This window comes from Diceros bicornis, chromosome 19 (assembly GCF_020826845.1).
Source record: "Diceros bicornis minor isolate mBicDic1 chromosome 19, mDicBic1.mat.cur, whole genome shotgun sequence".
Lineage (NCBI taxonomy): Eukaryota > Metazoa > Chordata > Mammalia > Perissodactyla > Rhinocerotidae > Diceros > Diceros bicornis.
In genome coordinates, this window is record NC_080758.1 from 55,961,477 (window position 1) to 55,974,316 (window position 12,840).

Below are 12,840 nucleotides of genomic sequence, written 5' to 3' on the forward strand. Positions count from 1 at the left end.
CAAATGAACAAACACTAGCTACATGCAATAGATGAATATCACAACCAAAATGCTGCATAAAAGAAATTATATTCAAAAGGCTATAGATTTTTTAATTCCATATATATAAAATCTAAAAAAGAAACAAAACCGAGGTCTGGCTTCCAGTAATGGTGGAGTGGCTTGTTGAACTAACACTCTCACAGATAACAATGATAAAATCTGCATAAAATATTATATGTATTTATATAGAATCATGTATTTATATGTAATACACATATAATAAATGCATATATGTGTGTATGTATAAATGTCTTCCGAAAGCAAGCAGAACTGAGAGGGAGCCTTCCCTTAAATGATGGGAATTGCACCAGGAGATATTTGCAAGCTTGAGTCTTTTGCCTCAAAGCATTCCAAAATCTGTACATGGCCGAGACAGGGGAAAAACTACAGTCTTACTTGTAAAGTTAGAGGATGTATTTTGGGGCTGACAGAGTAGCTGGAAAGTTAAGGGAGAAATTCTGGAAGGGAGGGAGACACACAGAGGAAAATCTCAAAATATGTACGTAAGTCTCCCCCCCACACACACACCAAATTGGCAGATCTTTGAACAACACACATGCAGGGTAGACACCAGAGGGCTTAGTGTAAAAACAGCAATTGGTAGATGAAAGAACTGAATGAGAATTTCAGCTATGCTCACGGTAAAGGAGAGAAGATTGGAGTTTCAGTCCAGCCAAGTTATCTCCCTGCTAGAAAAATAACAACACTCTTCAAAGGAATACAATAGAATCCAGAGTCTCTATAACTATCATTCATGGTTTCCAGTACACAGTTTAATTTTTTTTTTATTTATTTTTCCCCCAAAGCCCCAGTAGATAGTTGTGTGTTATAGCTGCACATCCTTCTAGTTGCTGTATGTGGGACGTGGCCTCAGCATGGCCGGAGAAGCAGTGACTCGGTGCGCGCCCGGGATCTGAACCCAGGCCACCAGTAGCAGAGCATGCACACTTAACTGCTAAGCCATGGGGCCGGCCCTCCTGTACACAGTTTAAAAAATCATGAGATTTGAAGAGATGGGAAAATGTAATCCATATATGACCAAAAGCAGGGAGGAGAAACTCTCCCCAAGGTGTTGCAATTAACTGACAAGGATAAGACAGCAGCTATTATAAAGAGGATCAAGGTGGTATGAAAAATATTCTCATAATGAATGAACATATCTGGAAACTCAGCAGAGAAGTGGAAATTACAAAAAAGAACCAAATAGGAAGATTAAATAAAAAAAATACTTTTGAGTTTACATGTACATTAGAAACAGTAGAAGAGGGCCGGCCTTGGGGTTTAGCAGTTAAGTGTGCGGGCTCCACTGCTGGCGGCCCCGGGTTCGGATCTTGGGCTCGCACGGATGCACTGCTTCTCTGGCCATACTGAGGCTGCATTCCACATACAGCAACTAGAAGGATGTGCAGCTATGACATAGAACTATCTACTGGGGCTTTGGGGCAAAAAATAAATAAGTAAATAAAATTAAAAATAAAAAGGAACAGTAGAAGAAACATGATGATAGAGCAATAGAAATTATCCAGTCTGAACAAAAGAATGTAAAAATTTTGAAGAAAAATGAAGAAAGCCTTACCTGTGAGATGATTGAGTCCCCAGCAGAGAGGGGAGAGACAGAAAAATTAAATGAGGCAGAAAGACAAATCAATAAGTAATAGCATAAAACTTCCAAAATTTGGTGGAAAATCTAAAATTTTAGATCCAAGGAAGTCAGCAAACCCAGAAAATAAAATACAAAATAAAACCATACCTGGGCACATGATAGTCAAGCTGCTAAAATCCAAAGATAAAAACAAAATCTTGAAAGCAGTCAGGGAAATACATATATACAGGGGAAGACATTACATACAGGGAGAAATAATGTCATTGATGGATGATATATTATCAAAAACAAAAGAGACAAATCAACAACAAAATGACATCTTTCAAGTGCAGAAACAAAACCCAAAAGTCAACACGAGATTCTATATTTAGCAGATCTCACTTTCAAAAAGGAGGCAGAAGCCACAATAATATTCCGCACACCCATTAGGTGGCTGAAATAAAAAATAAAATTGCAAATATCAAGTCCTGGTGAGGACAAGGAGCAACTAGAACTGGGAATGCAACATGATAGTTGCATTCGGATAATGGTTTAGCAGGTTCTTATAAAGTTAAACATACACTTATTATATGACTCAGATATCCCACTCCTAGGGATTTACTCAAGCAAATTGAAAACTAATGTTTAAACAAAATCTTTGGGTGAATATTCATAACCATGTTATTCATAATTGCCACAAGCTGAAAATAAACTAAATGTCCTTCGTCAGGTGAATGGAGAAAGAAATTGTGGTGAATTGTGACATTAGAATACTACTTGGCAATAAAAAGGATAAACTCTTGATTCACACAACAACATGGATGAATCTTGGCTGCATTTCTCTAAGTGAAGGAAGCCCGATTCAAAAGGCTGTACAGTATGTGGTTTCATTTGTATGACTTTCTAGAAAAGTCAGCATTACAGAGATGAAAAATGATCAGTGGTTGCCAAGGGATGGAATGGGGGAAGGGGTTGATTACAGAGGGACAGTATGAGAGAATTTTGGGGAGTGAAAAAAACAGCTCTGTATGCTACTGTGGAGGTGGATACATGACCATAAAGTTGTCAAAACCCACAGAAATGTACACTACAAAGAGTGAATTTTACTCTGCAAATTTTAAAAATCAATCAGGATGCTGGGGAACTCAGATGAAATGCAGTGACAAATGAATCTCACTGTATTACAAGCATGTGACATAGCCACACATAATGGGTGGGGATGAAAGGTCCTGAACTAAGTTACAGTGGAAGACAGTGTTTTGATGGGATACTGTAAAACTAAAGTAATGTACACAAACACTCTACTCTAGGTGGTAAGTTTGTTTTTCATAAGGGTATGGATTAGCAATTCTGAAACTAGTTGACACATTAGGAAATATATTGTAGCTAACTGGAGTTAAATTTCTCACTGTTGGTCAAAGAAGTTAAAAATAAACAAAAGGAGAATGCTAGAATAAACTCTGTGGTGCTGGATAGGAGTTGGAAGTATCAGTATGAATCCATGTCACTTCTAATATATCTATCCAGATAGATGGATAGATTGATAGATGAATAGATAGATGTGTATACCTGTGTTTATATTCATACATACATTTCCAGGCTCTGCTGAGAGGGTCCAGAAGCACTGACACCCTAGTATCAATGAGCACACTTAGCTCCCAGATCTTGGTTTCCAAATATCATTCTCCAATAAAAAGAACCAGGTTTTCTTGGAGAAATGGCTAATTCTAGGGTGGAGATGGAAAATACAATATGAACCTGGACCATCTTGTAGTGTCAGAAGTAGGAAAGTGCTTTAAATAAAACACAGCAAATGATGAGATGTGTCAAAAGGAATCAATCTGAAAGACTTCTCAATGGCTCAAGCTGGAAAACTGTGAGCAACATAATAAATAATGGTAGCATTGGATTATTATACAGAGAATAAAATAAATATCCATGAGTCTATACTGACATAAAATAGATTAAATAAGAAAGGAAGAAAGAAAGAGGAATAAAAAAGAATAAGAGAAAGAAAGGAAGAAGGACGGGAGAAGGAGGGAGGGAATCTTCCTCACAGAATTCCAAATAATAAATGTGGCTGGATAGCATGAAATAGAGAATCGCCACTAGAACACCACAGTAATAATTATTGTGGGTAAGGCTGACTGATGAATGCAAAAACTGTGGGTGAAATTAAAAAAAAAGAATACATTTGCAGAGCCTCAAATCATCTGCCTCAAAATATATAACTTTTTTATGTTAATTACTTTAAAAGACCTATGACTATTGAAAGCAAAAATTATAACACTGTATTGTGGGATTTATAACATGAGAAGATGTAAAATTTATGATAACAATAGCACAAAGGACAGACAGAGGTAAATGGAACTGTTCTGTAGCAAGTCTTCCATATTTTACATTGATTAAACTGGTGCACTATTAAGTCTAGGTAGGCTGTGATATGTTAAAGATGCATATTGTAATCTGGACCAACCACTAAAAAATGCAAAGGTGTGTCACTTAAATGCTAATAAAGGAATTAAACAGCATACCAAAAAACGTTTGTACAAGACTGTTCACAGGAGATGACCTGCACGTCCCCAGGACGAAGAAGAGCCCACTGCGACGCATCCACAGAGCAGAACGCCCTCAGCTGTGCCGAGGAGCAAACGCTGACACACACATGCTGGGAGAGACTCATCAACCTCGTGCCGAGGGAAGCAAGCTGGACAGAAAACAATACACGTGTGATGATTTCAGCCGAGATGAACCTATGCTGAAAAAACCAGAACAGTGGTTGCCTCGGGGGAAGGAAGAAATTGCCTAGGAAGGAACAGGAAGGGGTTTTCTGGGGGTGATGGAAATATCCTGTTCTTAAAGGGGTGAAGGTTATATGGGCATGTTTATTTGCCAAAAATGTAAGGTTGAGATTTGTGCCTTTCAGTGTGCGTACTTCTTACCCCCCCCACACACACAAAGGACTAAAAGAATAATAAAGTGATGTGGGAATGGGATGGAGTGTGGAAGAAACAAAAATGGCAGATGATTAGTAGTTGTTGAAGCTGGGTGACGAGCCTACTATGCTGTTTTGTTTATTTTGTATATTGTTTAAATTGTTCTGTAATAAAACACTTGTATAAGAAGACAAACTCGATATATAGTGTTCGCTGGTAAGGTGTCAGCTACCTTTGGGGAGGAAGGAGGGAGAAAGGGATTGTCGGGGCCTGAGTGAAGCTGGTGCTAGTTCTTGGTCACACAAGTGTGTTCACTTTGTAATAATTCTTTGAGGTTTACATGGATGACTTCTGCGTATATTTCTATACGCATGTTATACATCAATAAACATTTTAAATCCGGTATATTTGCAAAAAGATCCTAACTCAATATCTCAGAATAACAGCAGTGTTTTGTTTTAAAGTGGAACACGTTCACTCATGATATCATCAGATGGATTTTAATACTCCCAAGTATCTAGTAATGCCCTCACCCTTGAGTGGCCCCCCTGGGTGGTTCCATTTTTGCCTCAATTTGGCAAGTGGCATGGCTTTGAGTTTTTATGATGGGTATGGGCCCTTAAGGTGGGTGGGTTCCAAGGGGAGGATCTCTGCAGCGACCCTGATCACGAGGTCCAGAGGGAGGAACATGGCAGGCTGGATGGATGGAGGGGATGGTAGGACAGATGGCCTTGAAAAGGCAAATTCCAGGATCCCATGCACCTGGTATTTCTATTTTAGATATTGAATTTACATTTCAAATACTGGCCAGGGAGCTTCCACCAGGGCTGCAAGCAACCTCAGCAATAGCCAGGCTGGTGAGCCCCACCCCTACCTGAGTACTGGCCCCAAAGGATGCAGCCCAACCACACTGCACAACTCTGGGGGATTGGCAAGGCATGGAGAGATGACATTGTATAGAGAAGAGGCGGAGTAGAAGGTGGGGTGTAGAAGCAGAGGGGCGTGGGCCAGGGGTGGAGGGACAGGTGGGAGTGGGGTCCCCTAGCTGTGTATGCTTGGTGCTTTTGTCTCTTAACCATTCCCTGCTGGGAGCTTGCAGGACAGCAGGACTACAACTCCCAAGATGCTCTGGGCACGGGGCGGTGTCTAGCCCTGGGGGGAGGAGCAGGGCTGTGAAGGCTTGCCTCAGGGCAAAACCGCCGTTGACTCAGGACTCTGGTCCTGCACCCGCTCCAACTGGACTGAGTCCCGGAGGGATGTGACGGGACGAGAGGGACCAGGGAGTTAGGAGGGTGTGGCAGCTGCATGGGCAGCTGCGGGCCTGCAGCGTGCAACTGCTTTTGTCCAAAATTGAAGCTGAACTCATGCCTCTTCCCCACCGCCTCCCTCCGTTGCTTGATTCCTCCTCCCCCCTGTGTGCCTGTGGGTCTTTCCACAGCCTCCTACCTAGTCCAAGGCCAGGTGCTTCTCTAAAGTGCTTATGGGAACTGGTTTGACATCCCAGAAACTTTCCACTTTGCCTGCTGCCCTCTGCCTTCTCCAGCCAAAGTGCCATCATTTCATCAGCTTTTGGGAGACATTCGCCCTTGTGGCCCCTCTTGCAAGCCCAACTGAAGAGTTTGCAGGGTGGTAACATTGGCTGTTGCTTGCCTTTTTCGCAGATGTGGAAGTTGAGGCATGTGTGAGGTTACTCACTGGTTTCCCCACAATCCACTAAGAGCAGAGGAGAACAAATCAATTCCCAGGCAAGTATCTAGTAGGCCGTTTTCACCAACCCATTCCAGTGCAGAGGCCTCCAAAACAGCATCCTTAAGATGAGAATAGCTTAAGTATTTTGCCCTTTAGATTGATCACCTAATCTCAGCTCAGGCCTGAGTGGCCAGTCTCTCAGGGACATGGGTGGTGATTCTGATCCCTCAGGAAGAGACCAGTGGTCCAGCTTTGCGAGAGGGATATTCGTGGTAGACAGCACCTGGGCAGCATTTGAAACCCGTCAGCTTTAACATCTCTGTTTTGGATTCAGGCAAGTTTCCCAGATAAACACACCTTGGGATAGTCAGATGTACCGTATTCTTTAAAAATTGATTACATCAGTGAAAAGAACAGAACATAAAATATCCTGCTCATTTGCAAAAGATAAAATGCAAGCAAGACTTTCTTGTTAATTTTTTTCTGCTCATTCTCTTGGCTGTACTGTACGCTTGAATGCAGAAACAAAAAACTTGAATTGCCGTATTCTCTTTTCCTGAGATTAGTAAATTAACTTAAAAGTCTTATTGAAACCTGTGGAGGAATGATTAGCAGTTTTTCTGATTTATGTCATCCTTAAAAGTCTGGGCGTTGATTTAAATGAAAACAAGTCCTTGTTTATATCAAACACCCCAATAGGTTACATTTCCGATTCCTGAATGTGTAATATTATCAAAACAACTGGAAAACCTGGTCATCGAAACTAGACCCTGTCACTTTGTCAAGAATTTGCCTCTTTATGAATTAATGACACATGAATTCTTCAACATTTTTGTAAAGAAAGGATGAGAATCTCTGCAGTGTCTCTGAATGTGGCAAGACAGGGAATTCTCGTTAGACCGCAACCTCGGGTTCTTCTCTCGTGTTCAACAGGCCCGGGTGGTAGTCCGTGTGGTCAGGTGCAGCACCGCTCCCCAGCCCCCAGTGTTCCATCCTACTCTGGCCTGTGACCTCTTCAGGGGGTTCTGATGACACTCGTCCACAAGTGTTGGAAGGAGACATTGTAACGTGAGGATATTCCTCATCTTGAAACAAGAATTAATTGAGAGGAAAGTCTCTGGGTCTGTGTGCTCCGATGCACTGCTGTTGGGGTGTGGCTGCAGTGACCACTGTGCTCCCAGCAGTCCCCACAATGGCTGCCTCATACATTTGATCTTCTGGTGCAACCACAGCAGCTGTTGACAGAGCTGGGCGCTCACCATGGTTAAGTGTCTTCCATCAATTTTGTGGCTCTGACCCTCCTCTGATCAGCCCCTTCTCATTCCTAACTGCTGCATTGATTGCTTTGTAGTTGTTTCCTAGGAGCCACTGTGTGTAACTGGATTTCACAGTGTCTTTAGGGACCCACCTTCACTACACGAGTCACTGTACAACAGCCACTTATCCTGGTGTAGCCCATGTTCGTCCTCTAAAGTGGAGCTGTGAAGAACCCTGCTTACTCGGAGCTCCTCTCATTCTCATGCTGCTGGGGCTGCTTATGAAGCTGGGCATCTCGTCTTTGGTCTCATCACATTATTCTTTTCATCGATTATTCTGAAGTCGGATACGACTTTGTTAATAATGTGACACTGGCTGTCACAGGCACTTCTATGTATCTTCCTCAACAGCTCTGTGAAGTATGCCTGTGATCCCCATTTTACAGGGGGGACACTGAGGCTCAGAGAGGTCGAGTAGCTTCCTTCACACAGTTTCTTGGTGCATTTTGAGTCTCCACCTGGAACTCCGCCTCTCAGGTGTGTGCACTTAGCTGGTGTTCCACTTTGTCCCTCTCTGCCAGCCTCACCAAAGGCACACGGCCCATCCTGAGTCCATTGTCTGCTAGTTGGCAGTCACCCTGCACAAACAGGCCCTGGGTGGGGAGTGGACTAGCAGGGCGTGGTCGTCCGGCCTACCCTGGGCAGATTCTAGGTTTATTGCAAGAGCTGGAGTAGTGGAAGATACTGACCGTCACTCACCTGCAAGGTTTCTTATGTAGAAATACTCCACTGACTTTTTACAGGTGTCATGTCTTTTTGTCTTCATTGCTCCTCTGGGCTTTCTCCTACAGTCCGTGTTGTGCAGTAACATACAGTACAGAGACTGGTGAACATAATATTGTTGCCCTGCACCAAACGGTCACATCATTCATTTTTCTAATTATGAAAGAATTACATACTTCGTAAAAAAAGGCAAATTACACAGATCTATGTAGAGTAAAGTGAAACCTTCCCCTTCCATCCCCTTCCCTGCACACTCACTCCCCTACTCAGAAGGAACTATTGTTAAGAGGTGGCAGCTTATTCTTCTGGACATTTCCTATGAATTTATAAATACACATAAAGATTTTTTTAACATAAATAAATTACATAACTACATCGTTTTGCAGCTTGCTGTTTCCCAAAACATATATCATAGACGTCTCTCCTTATCAGTGCACGTCCCTCTAACTTAGCTTTTTAGAAGTTTTAGAGCTACTCCAAAGAACAGGAATACCATGATCTGTATATTTCTTCTTTGATAGAGATGGGGTTATTTCCAGTTTCACTATTATACATAATGCTGCAGTAAGATCCTTGTATGGAATTTATTACACTGCTATTCAACTGCTCAATTTGCTTTGTTCCCTTTTAGTCAGAGACTATGATATATTTTTAACAATTTTATGGGAATTGTTTTATAGGGAAATTAATTTTATCTCTGAATCAAGACATTTATGGGGAAACTGGAGTTCAAGGTCATCCATCTCAGTATTCTGGAGAAAAATCATGAAACTTAGAAGATATTATGCTAGCTGCATCACATTCTAACAAGTCACGTTAACAATTTAAAGTTGAATGTTTGGGCTGGCCCGGTGGCGCAAGCGGTTAAGTGCGCGTGCTCCGCTGCGGCGGCCCGGGGTTCGCGGCGGCCCGGGGTTCGCGGGTTCGGATCCCGGGCACTCACCGACGCACTGCTTGTCAAGCCATGCTGTGGCGACGTCCCATATAAATTGGAGGAAGATGGGCATGGATGTTAGCCCACGGCCAGTCTTCCTCGGCAAAAAGAGGAGGATTGGCAGATGTTAGCTCAGGGCCGATCTTCCTCACAAAGCAAAAATAAAAAACAAAATAAATAAAATTGAATGTTAGTATAGCCTTACAGTCTTTGTTCAGAAGAAGGATGACATTTTCTTGTCTTGAAAACTTCTGACTCCAGGGGCTCTCAGTTGGGCTTCAGAGAGGATAAGATGTTGGTGTTGTATCTGTTTCTCTTCAGCTGTAGGCTGCATCTTCTAAAGATCATAGAATTGAACATGGTCCAATCTATATATATGATTTGGGTCAAAAATTCAAAGTAATGAACCCAAGATAGGAATCTATAACTTTGGTTCATTTTTAAAGTTTTTTATTTATTTATTTTTTCCCCCAAATCCCCAGTAGATAGTTGTATGTTATAGCTGCACATCCTTCTAGTTGCTGTATGTGGGACGCGACCTCAGCACGGCCGGAGAAGCGGTGCGTCGGTGCGCACCCGGGATCCGAATCCGGGCTGCCAGCAGTGGAGTGCGCGCACTTAACTGCTAAGCCACCGGGCCGGCCCTATAACTTTGGTTCTTAATGAAGAATTTCCTTTGATATCCTCAAGTCTCTGTGATTACTAGTAAAAACTCACCTGTGGATGAAGAGATGTGGTTCTGCTGGCAATGTCTGGCTTGAACATCTATAGTTAAGGCTGCCACATCCCTAGGTAGATTAGACTTGACCTCTCCATGACCTCTGCCCTTGTTCTTTGACGTGGGAAAAATAAGAATTTAAAAAAACTGTTGTTACTAGCACTGAATGCTAGAAATGCCCATTAAAGAGTGAGTTTGATTTGGTAAACCAAAGGGAGTATAAGCAGAAGAAAATCTTTAATATCTATGAAATTTCAAGAAGTTCTAAATTTTTTAAATGTAACTCTATTTTTGCAACAATGCAAAATGTATATATATGAATGAAATATCCCTCTGTCTATTTCTTAACTTGTTTCCATTGATTTGATGGATTTATCCTCTAATCAGGATTCCAAGTGTGAAAGAACATCTTGGTATTTCAAAGAAAAGAAGCCATTGATATTTGATTTGCTTTTAGCTCGGCATCCTACAGGTTTGAGGAATAAATTATCATGTAATGATACAATGATTCTGAAATCTAATTGTTAATTAGAGGAGTGTAAGGGATGATTGAATAGTGGTTCATCTCCATGGTCAGGGGTATTGTACACATGGACATGTAAACACGAATCAGGAAGCTGCTTCAGCCCCGTGACATCGCTGAGAACCACAGTGCAGGAGGATCTAGGGGCACAGCCCTTTGCCTCGATCTCCTGGGTTACATGTAGATCCAGAGGTCTTGACAGTGGCTTCAGAGCAGCTAACTTTTGTCTATTTCTCCCTTTCCTTCTCTCCAGCTTATCTCAAACAGTCCTGACTACCATGTTTTAAAGTAAGGCCAATTATAGTTATTTACATGAGCTTCTTGTTCATTATTGAAGAGTAATAATCAGGCATAACATTAAATATCATTTAATCTACCTAAATAAATTTGTTGTACCTTTTAATTGATTAGAACACTAAAGTTGGTTCAGAGTTTGATATTCACCAAGTGCGTTAATCTGCTTACAACTGCCATGTGCCTCACTCCTCTTAGAAGTGTATCATTGGCCCATCACAAGATTTTAATGACTCAAATCATCATAAATTAAGATAATGCACTCTCTTTTTGATGACCGGGAAGCACATGGGTCCATTTTGGAAATATGCCCATCTGTCTTTTCTCCCCATGGGAAGTTTCTTGTCACTAGGTCTCCAGTGGCTTGCACAAGCCCTAGGTCTGTAATAGCTTGGTGCCTCTCCTTCTACTTGGGGTAGAAATAAAAGAGGTCAGAGAGACTTATTAAAGTTTTGGTTGCATGAAGTCTTCTATGAAGACCATCCATACATATTGTTCTGGATAGCTCTCTGTTCCTAAGACTACTAGTTATTTTAAGGGCTTGTCAGAAACCGTGAAAGATCTGATGTTTTACCTTACCTGCAAACCAATAAGTTAGCCTACAATGGTCTTACAGATGCTGGCAAAAGTCAAGAGACCCAGGCGTCAGAGACAAAGGACTTAATGACACAACAATAGCGGTGGCTAGAGTATCAGCATTTGCACCAGTTCAATAAATCTCACTTCCTACAGGGTGATACACAGTGGGCCAGGTGACATGCAGAGAGATGCAAGATCTCAGAGCCTAAGGAACTCAAATCTTTGATAACGGGCAGGATGTCTGCTAACCTTTGCCCTGGGGGCGGGGGGTGTTATTTTTATTATACTGGGCAGTAATCAAGCCTGCCCTTTGCTCCAGAGGAGGCCACTATTTCTATCTTCCAAGGCTGACAGCTCTACACACATCCTTGAAAAGACAGCCTGGTTTTACTGGCTTTCAAAGATAAGCTTGAGTGAGACTTGATCATCATTCAGTTCTTCTGTGTCCTGTTTTGAGATTGTGCAAATATGTTCTTTTCTCTGTAAAGTTCACTAACTTTATTCATACATAAGAGATGCTTTTTGTTTTATTTATTAAGTTGAAATTTTCTTATTAGAGAAAATGATGAAACTATTATGGGTTGGATGTGAAAGTATGTTTTTTCAGGAAAAATGTGAAAGTAGATCGGTGCTCGCAGAACTTTGCCACAAGGAGCTGATAGCAACTTAAATGATTTTAATTTGAATACTGTTTTGTACAACTTTCTTCCATCTTACATCATCCTCTCTGCTTCCTGTAATTCCCATATGGGAATGGGGCAGTTTCAGGGATTCACTGAACTCATATACAGTATTCAAATGGTTTTGTCTGTTGTGGTTTTTTAATTGAGATAAAGTTGACATACAACATTAAATTAGTTTCAGCGGTACGACATAATGATTCAATGTTTGTATATATGTTGAAATGATCACCACAATAAGTCCAGTTAACATCCGTCACCATATAGAGTTACAAATTTTTTCTCTTGTGATGAGGACATGGCATATTTCAAGGTGCAGAAGAATCAACGATGATGTCATACATTTCCATAGACAGCTTGATGAATTTGGACTTAAGCATACACCCTTGAGACTGTCACCACCATCAAGGCCACAAACATATCCATCATCTCCCAAAGTTTTCTCTCACCTCCTTTATTACTATCATTCTGTTGTAAGAACTCTTAATATCTACTCTATTAGCAAATGTAACGTATGCAATACAGTCTTGTTAGCTGTAGGCACTATGTCGTATCCTAGATTTCCAGAACTTATTTATCTTGATAACTGAAACTTTGTATCTTTGAACATCAGCTCCCCATTTCTCCATCTCCCCAGCCCCTGGCAACCACCATTCTAACCTCTGCTTGTGTGAGTTTGACTATTTTAACTTCCACAAATAAGGGAATATTTGCCTTTCTCTGTCTGCCTTATTTCACTTAGCACAATGTCTTTTAGGTGCATTCATGTTATCAAATATAGCAACAATTCCTTCTTTTTTCAATGTTGAAGAATATGCCATTTC